Source organism: Oncorhynchus clarkii, chromosome 24 (genome assembly GCF_045791955.1).
Source record: "Oncorhynchus clarkii lewisi isolate Uvic-CL-2024 chromosome 24, UVic_Ocla_1.0, whole genome shotgun sequence".
NCBI classification, from domain to species: Eukaryota; Metazoa; Chordata; class Actinopteri; order Salmoniformes; family Salmonidae; genus Oncorhynchus; species Oncorhynchus clarkii.
Genome location: NC_092170.1, coordinates 1,880,432 through 1,893,324, shown reverse-complemented (window position 1 = coordinate 1,893,324; position 12,893 = coordinate 1,880,432).

The window sequence follows — 12,893 nt, the reverse complement described above, 5'->3', positions numbered from 1 at the left end:
ACATTGCAGAGTTATGTGCATCCTTTCAAGCACACCCTTCTCATTAACCTGTGGTGATTTATTCACATTTTTTGATAAGGTTTTATATGTAAGATGGCTAAATTAAAAGCAAAATTATTGATTATTATTATATTATTATTTGTGCCCTGGTCCTATAAGAGCTCTTAGTCACTTCCCACGAGCCGGGTTGTGACAAAAACTCATTCTTATGTTTAATAAATGTATCGTATAGTGTGTGTGTGGCAGGCTTACAATTGTGGCAAAAAACAACATGAGAGTGCTAGAGGGGGTAAGCAGCTGGAGGTTGAATGTTTGAATGGGTACGGGACTATAAAACGTTTGGGAACCACTGATCTACATGAATGCAGCTGTCACTTCATTAAAGACATTAGATGCAGTTTACCATAGTGCACTTTGTTCTATCAGGGGTGAGAGGTTTTGCACTCATCACTGCTTGCTCTATCAGAAAGTAGGATGGCCCTCTTTGACCTCATGTCGAAACACTGCATTTTATTCATTTTTAAAGCCCTTTTGCAAAAACTCCCACATGAGTTTTTTGCAAAAATTCCCACACTACCTGACATCTTTCATTACCCATAGATGTAAGAGTTACCATACCCATCACAGGGATCAATAACTGGAAATTCCTTGTTGCTACAGAAAAAGGAATAACGGCTTTTAGTTTCTTCAGTGTTCCCTACAAGTGGATGTATGGGTGCCTTTCAGGCAGTTCAGAGTGCTGATTGAGGACCTTTTTGCTGAGGAATGTGATTGTTTTTCATGTGTGTTACCTTTTCTTTTTTTTGGAATCTCTTTGTATTTTTTATTTTCTATGTGTAATTTGTTGTTTAAATTGTAAGATGCAGGGCTACCCTGCAGAAGACAATTAAACAGCTGAAGAAAGTTCAACCTAATTTTTCTCTCCGATGTGAGCAGATAGGACATCACAAAGGTAGGCTACATTATATGTACCTCCTAATAATGGCTGACTGTAGTTAAAATCTCATGTAAGGTGATCAAAAGTTGACAAACTAAGCTTGCTATCTTTATATTTGGATAGAACTCTGGCGTGGTATAGTCTGCATTTGACTAATAATATATTGAGAGGGTGGTGGTACATGAAGGCCGAGTGATGTCCAATGCAGACATTCAAGGGCAGAAACCGGTGGAGGCTTGACTTCAGTGCAGGACAGGATTTGACTGTGAGGACAAAAAACTAAAACACAACACACTACACAGTTCAACGACAGAGCTAAGAATGAGTTAGTCCAAGCAAGGAGTAAAATTATTGATATGAAATAATGTGATTGTGTATGTGATTGACTCTACATACAGTAATGAGAGAAAAATGATAGGGATACTCAGAGTGCTTGGAGAGGAAACATTAAATGTAACAGTGGATGAGCGGGCACGTGAGACGTGGCTTCAGTTCATGTCAGGAGAGAGTTGACAATCGCAGTGGTCAGGGAACAGGAGGGGACAGCTGGAACAGCTAATAGCAGATACATTCCATTACAGCTGCGCCATCGTAGGTTTGAATAACACGTTTGTCCATGAAGTTAAACAAAGACTGCGCATCTTACCCACTTGACACATCAAAGTAGCCCAAGAAACGTTCCTGAATAAGCCCTGAACGGCAACCAGTTGGGGGCAATTTTTACCCCCTTGGGGCCTGGAGTTTTTCCTTATCTGTTAACCTAACCAGGAAAACTCTGACCCCTATACGGGGGTCAGCAATCGTATACTTGTTCGTAGTAATTATATTTATTTAGACTAGATAGAGTAGGTGGGGGATTTCCTCTACCTAGACAGAGACAACAACTGATAGAGACAATAGAACTCACAGGGCTGAGCTTGCTTTATGCATCATGCATCTGTCATCACTATTATGTTGATTGATTCATTCCAGTTAATCATTTTGGATTGAAATCGTATAGGCAGCCTAGCCAGCCCAATTTTGAATATAAACCAAATTTGATCACATTTTCTCCTGACAAACAAATGGACAATAAATACATAACGATACCAATTAGTTACCCTGGCCAAATGGAGAGCGCCCATAGTAGGCTGTATGCATCTGCTCTTATTAGTAGCCTACAGTTGATCAGACTGTAGACTGACAAAAATGGTCTCGTAGCCTAGGCTACTGCAACATTTAGTTAATTCGTTTTTGCTTGTCTCTGTCCGGAGTGATTATGTGTTATCGTCTTTACTAAATAAATACCGGAAGAAAGTGGAAAGCCAACTTGAGCGCGCTGCGTCAACCTCTCTCTTTAATCTAACTTTTAATGGATGATGCGATGGAAGCTATCAAACCATTCTGAATGATCCCAGAAAAGACTGAAAGTTCCATATGTTCAGCAAGTAAAGCATCGTAACGTGCAATTACTGCTACAAGCTCCTTGTGGTTGCACTTGTTAGTTAGCGGAATATTCCCTCTCGTTGTGCCCTCCCAATTTTTGCATGCCCAAAAACGTAGTGGTGTTAATAAACCGCTTGAGAACATCCCTGTTTCTTCTTACTTTCTCGGTGTGTTGCGCATTTTGAATAGGCAGACCTTCGACACGGTCGATGCGGCTTTTTCCCAGAAGCTTGAATCTTATAACGTTACGCTCTCTGCTTTTGTTTTGCCGTTTAGCTGAACGATCAATGTTCTTCAGGTCACTATACTCCTCTTCGGCCAAAGCGCTGACTTTCCAAAAAGCAGGCAATGCCAGCAATACAGGCGGATTGATGAAAGGCGGGAGCCTTAACCAACTATACTTTTGATACCAATTGGTATTGAACGCCGTCACCTTTTCATCTTTCTTCATGAAACTGATCTCAGGTAGTCGACCTCGGCTTTTAATTCGCACCTTTTCTGTGTACCCTAGAGGATGAAAGGGGTTCAACAAAAAATAAACAACATTTGCGGTAGCGTTGGCGGCGAAATAAATTGCAGTATCTGGACACAAACATAAAGTTATAAAACCAAGAAACAATGTATAATCAACCTCCTCCGTCTTCTGTCATTTAAACAATAAAAGTGATAGTTGATGGATGTGCCTCCACTGAATCCTCAATGATCCCCTATAGTAGCTCTCGATAACCCTTCTCTCCATAGGGTTTCCAGCAGTTAACTTCGCCCACTGCTGGCTCCAAGTGAACTACAATTCCGAATCCGTGTTTTAAAGTTTAGAAACATAAATAATCAACAGTCCCTCTCCTCTCCCCGAACCAGGGACCCTCTGCACACATCAACAACTGACACACACAAAGCATCATTACCCATCACTCCACATCCCATATGGAACGGTAGAGAGCCGTGCGTCCTTCGAAACACAACCCAGCCAAGCCGCACTGCTTTTTGACACAACGCCCGCTTAACCCAGAAGCCAGCTGCACCAATGTGTCTGAGAAAACACAGTACACCTGGCAACGTGTCAGCTTGCATTGCGCCCGGCCTGCTACAGGAGTCGCTAGTGCGCGATGGGACAATTGGTATTGGTAACCAGGTACCCTCTGTACACATCAACAACTGACACCCAAGAAACGTCATTACCCATCACTCCACAAAAGCCTCGGCCCTTTTTCTCCACAATTTCGTGGTATCCAATTGGTAGTTGGTCTTGTCCATGCTGCAACTCCCATACGGTCCAGTACATCAGGTACATACATCCCTGCCGGCCAAACCCTCCCCACAAAAATATTTGTTATAAAACCAAGAAAACAATGTATAATCAACCTCCTCCATCTCCTGTAACTTGAATAAACTAATTTGAATTGAGTAATATCAAAAACATGCTAAACTATCACTTTTCAATCTCTATCCAATGAAGCTTCTCAACACATAGAACCCCTCTAAATACTCTGCAGCACAACCCCAAAACAAAGCACTAGGTTCGTTCTCTGATCCTAATCATATGATTGGATGGGCAACATGTCAGTTCATACTGAAAAATGCTTTTATTGGTTGGAGGAAGTTCTCCGGAAGTGGTCATAATTACCTCCTAGGTTTTCTATTGAAGTCAATGGATCCAAAGCTGTCATCAGGCCACACACCATGGTGCTGACCCATTGAGTGCTGTTGAAGTTACTATAGACGTTCATTGCAAAATTGTGTGTTTCAAACAATTATTTGGTGACGTGAATATATTTAGTATAGTTTTATCTAAAAATGAAAACGTTTTTAGTTGTTTTACTATTTATATTTTTATGAAATTTCACTGAGGATGAAATTTCCCCTTCCTCCTCTGAGGAGCCTCCACTGGCTGCGATGCAGTGCCTTAGACCACTGTGCCACTCGGGAGGTCGTACTATTGTTTTTTCATTGAGATTCAAAGACATACAGTTTACTATATTACATTTTTAGTTCAAAACATTTACCATATTTCATATATTGATACAGATCTTCTCCCCATTATATCAAGTCTCTAAGGATTATCACCTCTAATTGTGGTATTGGGTTCCTCATACAGAACAATGGGATGAAAACATTAGACACTATATATTAAGGTATGCGGTGGCCTGCGGCCAGAATACGTGTGTGCTGGCACTGTGTGATGATGGGAACCAGATGTCTGTCTGACCTGAATATCTTCACAGCACCACTATATTCTATCTGACCTCCAACAACCTTCCTACATATTTCTACCCATTCTGGTCTGGGTGTACGGCCGAGGAAACTGCTTTAGAAACCTTGTTTTTTCTTAGGGTTGCATCACAAATGGCACCCTATTCCCTATGTAGTGCATTACTTTTGACCAGGACCCATAGGGACTCACATAGGGCACTGGTCAAAAGTAGTGCACTATTCAGGGAGCCATTTGGGACGGAACCTTCATCTTAGTGATAATGTCATGTCACAGTGTATGAGATTTTGCAGTAGACTTGGCTACATGAGTCTGTAATCTAGCAGTTGTTATATGTTTTAAATTATTTGTGTAGAGACTGACCCAAGTATACAGTATGTTTAGATTAGACACAGTAGCATCGATCTCAGCAAAGAATCTCTGTTATATTCTTCCTGCCAGGAGTCATTTTTTCAGCTTTTCCTCCTCTCCTTGGTGATGCTGATATCATCCACTGCAAAGACAAATGTTTGCTCAGCCTGTTTGCAAACAAAATTAGTGTGTGATGTCCAGAGCCTTATCATAGGATGCTGCTTTGTGTTTCGTTTTACATCCTTTTGCAGTAGCCACATGTCTTTCTTAATTCCTTTCAAAGAAAATGACATTCTCAACGTTTACCAGTAAAACAACCAGAATTTTGGTATCTTTCAAAGATTTTATGTAAATCGATCATAAGACCACTAGTGGCCCTTTAGATGTCTAATTATCTTGGGCCCTCTCTGGTCTTATCACATGTAAAATATATGTGAATTGAAACAATTCAATACGATTATTTAAAAATTAAAAATAGAATGCAAAGCTGTAAAACATTATCCTAAATATCAACCATCAACTTAGTGAATACCATTGGTGTTTAATATGAGGGTTTCAGCATGAAATACTGTATCATTTGAAAAATGTTTTGCACACTTTTGCACACAATGTTTTGCACTTTTATTTTACTATGTTAATTTGTTGTCAAAGTTTTGGTGTCAAACTAGTGGCAGTTGTGAAAAAAGTCAATAATTGGAGAAGTTGCAGAGGTAATTGAAAATAATACCATTGTTGATTAGATGCTTTTTACATTAATTAGGCTATTTTCTCTTGAACCATAAGGTCTATCTATTAGAAACTCATAGACAATATAGACACATAACAAATTAATACTATATATGAATACATTTTTGTTTTGTTATTCAAGTACACAGTGCCTTCAGAAAGTATTCAGACCCCTTGACTTTTTCTACATTTTGTTACGTTACAGCCTTACTCTACAATTTATTACATTGTTTTTTCCCCCCCACATCAATCTACACCCAATACCCCATAGTAACAAAGCAAAAACAGGTTTAGAAATTTTTGCAAATTAATATTTCAAAAAACTGAAATATCACATTTACATAAATATTCAGACCCTTTACTCAGTACTTTGTTGAAGCCCCTTTGGCAGTGACTACAGCCTCGAGTCTTCTTGGGTATGACGCTACAAGCTTGACACACCTGTATCTGGGGAGTTTCTCAGATTCTTCTCTGCAGATCTTATAAAACTCTGTCCGGTTGGATGGGGAGTGTTTCTGCACAGCTATTTTCAGATCTCTCCAGAGATGATAGATCAGGTTCAAGTCCAGGCTCTGGTTGGGCCACTCAAGGATATTCAGAGACTTGCCCCGAAGCCACTCCTGCCCTGTCTTGGTTGTGTGCTTAGGGTCGTTGTCCTGTTGGAAGGTGAACCTTCGCCCCAGTCTGAGGTACTGAGCACTCTGGAGCAAGTTTTCATCAAGGATCTCAAGGAAGCCAGCCGCACTAATGTGTCGGAGGAAACACCTTACACCTGACGACCGTGTCAGCGTGCATTGCGCCTGGCCCTCCACAGGAATCGCTAGAGCGCGATGGGACAAGAACATCCCTGCTGGCCAAACCCTCCCCTAATCCGGACGACACTGGGCAAATTGCGCACTGCCCCATGGGTCTCCCGGTTGCGGCCGGCTGCAACAGAGCCTGGACGCAAACCAGGATCTCTAGTGGCACAGCTAGCACTGCGATGCAGACAGGGCCTCCCGAGGGGTGCAGTGGTCTAAGGCACTGCATCGCAGTGCTAGCTGTGCCACTAGAGATCCTGGTTTGAGTCCGGCAACCGGGAGACCCATGGGGCAGTGCGCAATTTGCCCAGCGTTGTCCGGATTAGGGGGGGGGTTTGGCCGGGAGGGATGTTCTTGTCCCATCGCACTCTAGCGATTCCTGTGGAGGCCGGGCGCAATGCACACTGACACGGTCGTCAGGTGTAAGGTGTTTCCTCCAACACATTGGTGCGGCTGGCTTCCGAGTTAAATGGGCATTGTGTCAAGAAGCAGTGCAGCTTGGCAGTGTTGCGTTTCGGAGGATGCATGGCTCTCGATCTTCGCCTCTCCCGAGTCCGTATGGAAGTTGCAGCGATGAGACAAGACTAACTACTAACTGGATACCACAAAAAGGGTTATAAAAAAAGGATCTGTGCTTTGCTCTGTTCATGTTTGCCTCGATCCTGACTAGTCTCCCAGTCCCTGCCGCTGAAAAACATCCCCACAGCATGATACAGCCTCCATCATGCTTTACCGTAAGGATGGTGCCAGGTTTCCTCCAGACGTGACGCTTGGCATTCAGGCCAAATAGTTCAATCTTGGTTTCATCAGACCAGAGAATCTTGTTTCTCATGGTCTGAGAGTCTTTAGGTACCTTTTGGCAAACTCCAAGCGGGCTGTCATGTGGCTCTTACTGAGGAGTGGCTTCCGCCTGGCCACTCTACCATAAAGGTCTGATTGCTGGATTGTTGCAGAGATGGTTGTCCTTCTGGAAGGTTCTCCCATCTTCACATAGGAACTCTAAAGCTCTGTCAGAGTGACCATCGGGTTCTTCGTCACCTCCCTGACCAAGGCCCTTCTCCCCCAATTGCTCAGATTGGCCGGGCAGCCAGCTCTAGGAAGAGTCTTGGTGGTTCTGTGTTCTTGGGGACCTTCAATGCTGCAGACATTTTTTGGTACCCTTCCCCAGATCTGTGCTTTGACACAATCCTGCATCGGAGCTCTACGGACAATTCCTTCGACCTCATGGCTTGGTTTTTGTTCTGACATGCACTGACAACTGTGGGACCGTATATAGACAGTTGTGTGCCTTTCCAAATAATTTCCAATCAATTTAATTGACCACAGGTGGACACCAATGAAGTTGTAGAAACATCTCAAGGATGATCAATGGAAACAGGATGCACCAGAGCTCAATTTCGAGTCTTGTAGTAGTGTCTGAATACTTATGTAAATAAGCTGTTTTTTATTTTTAATACATTTGCAAAAATTTCTAAAAAACTGTTTTTGCTTTGTGATTATGGGGTATTGTGTGTAGATTGCTGATGAAATGTTTAATTTAATCAATTTTAGAGTAAGGCTGTAAGGTAACAACATTTGTAAAAAGTCAAGGGGCCTTTACAAAGGCACTGCACATTACCAAAGTTATGATAGATTGCCATTGATTTTCTGTTAATTACCTAAATTCCTGAAGATTCCAGTAACTTTGCAACCCTTTGTCCAGTACACAGCAACTGGTTTGGATTTCTCATATTTTTTAAGGGAAAACATTACATAGGAGACTTCATTTATCAAGTATCAACCAACATTCGTCCCGTCCCATAGGAGAAGTAAATTAATCTGTAAAACAATATTTGGCCTAACATTAATTTATATTCACAAGGTAGTTCATTATAATCAGTGGCCATTTACCTGATATGAACTCAGCAGAAAAAGAAACAATCCTCTCATTGTCAACTGCGTTTATTTTCAGCAAACTTAACATATGTTCATACAAATATTTACACAACAAGATTCAATAATTGAGACATAACCGGAACAAGTTCCACAGACATGTGACTAACAGAAATGGAATAATGTGTCCCTGAACAAAGGGGGGGGGGGGGGTCAAAATCAAAAGTAACAGTCAGTATCTGGTGTGGCCACCAGCAGCATTTAAGTACTGCAGTGCTTCTCCTCATGGACTGCACCAGATTTGCCAGTTCTTGCTGGGAGATGTTACCCCACTCTTCCACCAAGGCACCTGCAAGTTCCTGGACATTTCTGAGGGGAATGGCCCTAGCCCTCACCCTCCGATCCAACAGGTCCCAGATGTGCTCAATGGAATTGATATCCGGGCTCTTTGCTGGCCCTGCAGAACACTGACATTCCTGTCTTGCATGAAATCACATCCAGAACAAGCAGTATGGCTGGTGGCATTGTCATGCTGGAGGGTCATGTCAGGATGAGCCTGCAGGAAGTGTACCACATGAGGGAGGAGGATTCCCTGTAACGCAGATTGCCTGCAATGACAACAACATTGTGCCCATAGGCAACATTGTTGCTGGTGATGTCTGGTGAGGACCTGCCTTACAACAGGCCTACAAGCAGTCAGTCCAGCCTCTCTCAGACTATTGCAGACAGTCTGAGCACTGATGGAGGGATTGTGCATTCCTGGCATAACTTGGGAAGTTGTTGTTGCCATCCTGTACCTGTCCCGTAGGTGTGATGTTCGGATGTACCGATCCTGTGCAGGTGTTGTTACACGTGGTCTGCTACTGCGAGGATGATCAGCTGTCCGTCCGGTCTCCCTGTAGCGCTGTCTTAGGCATCTCATAGTACGGACATTGCAATTTATTATCCTGGCCACATCTGCAGTCCTCATGCCTCCTTGCAGCATGCCTAAGGCATGTTCACACAGATGAGCAGGGATCCTGGGCATCTTTCTTTTGGTGTTTTTCAGAGTCAGTAGAAAGGCCTCTTTAGTGTCCGAAGTTTTAATAACTGTGACCTTAATTGCCTACCGTCTGTAAGCTGTTAGTGTCTTAACGACCGTTCCACAGGTGCATGTTCATTAATAGTTTATGGGAAACAGTGTTTTAACCCTTTACAATGAAGATCTGTGAAGTTATTTGGATTTTTACAAATTATCTTTGAAAGATAGGGTTCTGAAAAAGGGAAGTTTCTTTTTTTGCTGAGTTTAGATTGTGGAAGTAACACTTGTAAGAGTTTAGTTTAGATGACCGACAAAACATTCTCTTGGAGGATGCCATGGAACGCTCATATATCAACATCACAGTGCCTATCGCTTATCACCCCATTACTTAAAATCTTCTCTCCCATTCCATATGGTCTCATTCTCTTATATGATCCCTGAGCAAACACTTTTTTTGGGGGGGTTGGGGGATAACAGGTACAATATTTAAAGTAATTTCATATCACATTTTCCATTCATTATGTCACACATATAGATTATTTTTGTACCCGTGGGCTGCCACTCAGAATAATAAATTAAAACTTTAAAAAAAGGTGTTTAACTACAAATTATTGGTCATATTACGGAGTATATTGCAGAGTTTGGTAAATGGCCAATATACCACGGCTAAGGGCTGTGTCCAGGCACTCCGCGTTACGTCGCACTTAAGAACAGCCCTTAGCCGTGGTATACTGGCCCTATACCACACCCCGTGCCTTATTGCTTAAATGTAACATTGTCATGTATTCTTACCTAGTCTTTCTTTGTGTGTTCAGACCAGAACCACACAGCGTTGGTGTTCCGGGCCAGTGCGTACTGGATGGGGTCGGCTCAGGGGAACGTGAGCGTGGCTCTCCTTCTCCAGCAGCGCTGGCCCCACCTCCCACTGGCCATCGAGGCAGAGGCCTTCTCCCCGCTGGACAGCAAGTGACACTTCTTCAAAAGGTAAAGTAATCTCCTTAAATTCACTTTAGTCAGTGAAAGATCTGGGACCAGGCCTTTTCACATGATCAGTGTGCTTTAGCCAACTCTCCTGACTGTGGCTGCATGACAATGAATTCAACACAGCAGAGGACTTTGCTAAAGAACAAACAGGCTAAGTACAGGCTAAGTAGTGTTGTTGATTGTGCGGAATTGTCTCGCTCCCTACCCCTCCCTCTCGAGGTAAGCGTACGGTGTTGCTCGGGCCGTGCCCTGGACCCTGGCTTCCCCAGGAGCAGCCAGGCCGGCCTCCCCCACCACCCAGACTGTGCCTTCTACTATGTCCCCCTGCGACAAATGGTCCTCTTTAAGGGCTCCCGCTACTCCATGCTCAACCTGCACACGCTGAGGTCTGACCCTTACTGGCTGACTGGACAGGGATGCCTCAGGTAACCAACAGTGCGCTGACACATCCCGACGGGCACCTCTATCTCTTCAGGGAGCAGCAGTACAAGAGGTTTGACCCGGTGAAGGTGCGCATGACCAGAGGGCCAGTGAGGTCAAGACCTGGAATGGATAGGATACAGGAACAGGACTCACCAGGGCAATGACATCCTGTGACAAACAGTGGGGAGCTACAGCCCTCACATCAAAGTTGATGAGCCAAAAGGCTGAAACATTAGCTTGGGTACAAATCTGTTTCTGCTAATATTCCAGTCCTTGTACTCCATATCATATGCCAAACAGTTTTGAATGACAAGGAGTGGAATGATGGCGAAACAGACTGGTAGCCAGGCTACCAAAACATATAAAAGGCCATAATGTCTGTGCAATCTAAATATGGAAGACGTGGCTGGAGCCGGCCGGCGTCATTGGCCTAAAACTCAGTCATCAGTGCCATTGAACCTGACTTTTTGGTAAGACTCATGACACAATAAAACTGACACTAGTCATGAACATTGTTGAGCTCGTTACACCTGTGCCGGGCCAGGCATGTTGAAGAGCACTGTCGACAATTTGTATTTTAAAGCTAATGTTCCAACATTTGTGAAGATCGCATTCATGGTAAATGCTGCAGATATTGGCGCAATAGGAAATTATCTTTACAGACAAACGCTCTACAACGTGCCTCTGATTGAATCCCGGCCCTAGTGACAAATACTTGCAGTGGTAAATCAACAACTCCATGGAAAATGCTTTTGAATATCATATCAGGTGCATTCAGAAAGTATTCAGACACCTTGACTTTTTTTCACATTTTGCTACATTTCAGACTCATCTTAAAATGGATTAAATAGTTTTTTCCCCCTCATCAATCTACACACAATACCCCATAATGACAAAGCAAAAACAGGTAAAGAAATGCTTGCAAATGTATAAAACCTGAAATATAACATTTACATAAGTATTCAGACCTTTTACTCATTACTTTGCTGAAGCACCTTTGGCAGCCTCAAATCTTCTTGGTTATGAGGCTACAAGCTTGGAACACCTGTATTTGGGGAGTTCCTCCCATTCTTCTCTGCAGATCCTCTAAAGCGCAGTCAGGTTGGATGGACAGCGTCACTGCACAGCTATTTTAAGGTCTCTCCAGAGATGTTAGATCAGGTTCAAGTTCTGGCTATGGCTGGGACACTCAAAGTCATTGTTCTGTTGGAAGGTGAACCCAATGTTTGAGGTCCTGAGCACTCTGGAGCAGATTATCTCCATCAAGGATCTCTCTGTAACCTGCTCCGTTAATCTTACCCTTGATTCTGACTAGTCTCCCAGTCACTGCCGCTGAAAAACATCCCCATGCTTCTCCAGACGTGACGCTTGGCATTCAGGCCAGAGCTCAATCTGGGTTTCATCAGTCCTTTAGGTGCCTTCAAAACAATTGAATCCATTGTAGAAGAATAACTTAACAAAATGTGGAAAAGTCAAGAGGTCTGAACACTTTCCGATTGCACTTGTACATTTAAGATATTCAACAAAACCAACAATGTGTAATTCACTTTTTTGAGACAAAGTAAAAGTTATTTCTATAAAATCGCGTGTGATAACTTCTTTGGAACACTGCCGCCTTCCAGTGGTTAAATTATTTTATTACAGACTTGTAAAATGTAGAGTACTGTATAAGACATTTTGTCTACTGAAACTGACCTATTCCAAATGTATACTTATCCAGCAGCGTTGCTGATACTAAACAAAGAATATTCCTAGTTTAAGTGTCCAATAAATATAAATATACCTTTTTTGAGAAAGGGCATCGGCAAGATTAGAACCTGTGACCTTCTGTGCCAGTAAGGGGGAGAGCATCCTAACACTTTTTATTAGATTTTTTAAAGGTCAGTGAGTTAGTTATTTCCTATATCAGTAGATTATAAAGTTGCATTGGGATTTATCAAGAGCGAACAACACTTTCACATGTAAAAACTCCTAAGGGGTGGATTAAATCTGTATCGCGGAAGATCAGCGTTAAAATGTAAAGGCAAGTTCTGATTGAGCTGAAAATATGCAGCATTTACCGTGAATGCAGTCTCCGTGAACGCGGGAATATCGCCTTTAAATTGAGATATAACCTGGATATTCCGTAATACTTCTGCGAAACAG